We start from the raw sequence: 1,490 nt of genomic DNA, 5'->3' as shown, positions 1-1,490 counted from the left end.
CGCGTGCGGGGCGAGAGGGAGCCCCCGATGGGGGAGGCGCCGCCGGCGGTGCGGAGCCCGGTGCAGGGGCGGGGAGGAGAGGGGAGGGGGCGGCCGCGGCGCGGGGGCGGGGCGGCGGGGAGCCGGGCAGCGGCGCGGAGAGCTGGCGGGAGCCGCAGCCGCAGCGAGGTCGGCGGGCGGGAGCGCACGGAGGTGGCGCCTGCCGGGCCGGGTGCGGGCTCCTTGCCGCGGGGTCCCAAGTGTGAGTGAGCGAGCGCGGGCGGGGCGCGGGGCAGAGGACGCCCGGCCCCTACGGGCCCCCGAGGACAGCGCAGAAGGGCTGGGGGCGGCGGGTGGGTTGGTCGGTGGGGAGTCTGTAGCCCGGGTCGGGGGTGGGAGGGACCTACCGAGAGATCCAAAGCCCCCTGGACAACCGCGGGAGGGGCGGTGTCCGCGGCGCACCCGGGTCTTCCTAGCCACGTCTCAGCGGGACCGTCCTCGGCGAACCCCCCATTTGACAGATGAGAAAACCGAGGCTCCGAGAGGCCGAGTAACTCTCAAGGTCACATAGGGAGGAAGCGGCCGAGCTGGGCGGGATGCCTCTGGGTGGCTCCTAGGAAAAGTCTACCAGAGAACTCCATAGAGAAGCCCCCTCGCTCCTCACCCCCTGCCCGGGGGAGTATTGTATGGGCGGGGGACCTTGTGTGGGGCAAGGCTTTGCCAGTGTCCTGGGGCGAGGGCTGTCAGGTGGTTGGGGCCGCAGGGCCAGCCCTGGATCGCAGATGAAGGGGGCGGGGGTTGGAGTGGGCGTGTGTGCGCACCCACCGGGCGTGTGCATGTGTGGGAGAGTGTACATGCGTGTAGGTGCACTGTCTTGAGTGTGCGCACACGTGTGCGGATGTCTGCGCTGCCGTGGCCTCGGAACTCCAGGCTGGTCTGGTCTAGTGAGCTGCACGGCCGGAAGCCAGCCCCTTCAACGGGTTTGCTTTCTGGGGTAGAGGACTACGGGTATGTGTGCCCGCGGGTTCCTTCGTTCAGGTGTGCGGGGGTGTGGGGTGCCATTGGGTGAGTGAGAGAGAGGATGGGAGGTAATTGCCTGAGGCCCGGCTCTTTGGGAACCTCAGGCATTCTTGCACCCCGATGTGGGTCCTGGCCTGGGGTGTGGAGTGAGTGTGTCTGCGCCTGGGTGCGTAAATCCCCGCCAGTGACTGGAGTTGCTGGTGGAGTCCAACAGGGGCACTCCACCCTCCACGGCGTTAGCGCCCCCTTCTGGGCACCCCACTCTGCCCGAGTGTGGACGGCCTGTGTGTGCCCCCAGTTCGACTGTGCAGTACGGGCGGTCTGCGTCAGAGGCTGGGGATGAAGAGGGCCTGCGAAACGGCTGAGCCGGGACTCTTGGGGCCTTCACGGAGGAGGTGGCTCGGGAGCGCGCGGTTCCCAGGCCCAGGCTTCCCGCTTACGTCTCCGGGCCGCAGGGGCTCCCCCCTCCGCCCCTCTTCCCCCACCCCCAC

General features: G+C 69.7%; 1 protein-coding gene across 6 annotated transcripts in view; it reads left to right on the top strand.

The window, feature by feature from the left end:
- Positions 1-1,490, top strand: part of RASGRP2 (RAS guanyl releasing protein 2 (calcium and DAG-regulated)) — a 15,375-nt gene that overhangs the window by 455 nt on the left and 13,430 nt on the right. For 2 of the 6 annotated variants that reach the window (XM_010837999.1, XM_010838000.1), the window contains exon 1: positions 318-987. The exons of 1 other annotated variant lie outside the window; for it this stretch is intronic. The gene's annotated coding sequence lies outside the window, so the exon portion shown is untranslated. Of the gene's footprint in view, positions 1-132; positions 242-317; positions 1,395-1,490 lie in introns of those variants that run through there. 3 more of the 6 variants (XM_010838003.1, XM_010838002.1, XM_010837998.1) reach the window with 3 other exon arrangements.

Source organism: Bison bison, unplaced genomic scaffold, assembly GCF_000754665.1.
Source record: "Bison bison bison isolate TAMUID 2011002044 unplaced genomic scaffold, Bison_UMD1.0 scf7180017864089, whole genome shotgun sequence".
Taxonomy (NCBI): Eukaryota; Metazoa; Chordata; class Mammalia; order Artiodactyla; family Bovidae; genus Bison; species Bison bison.
The sequence above is the reverse complement of the archived record's forward strand: the minus strand, read 5'-3'. Positions and strand labels throughout refer to the sequence as shown.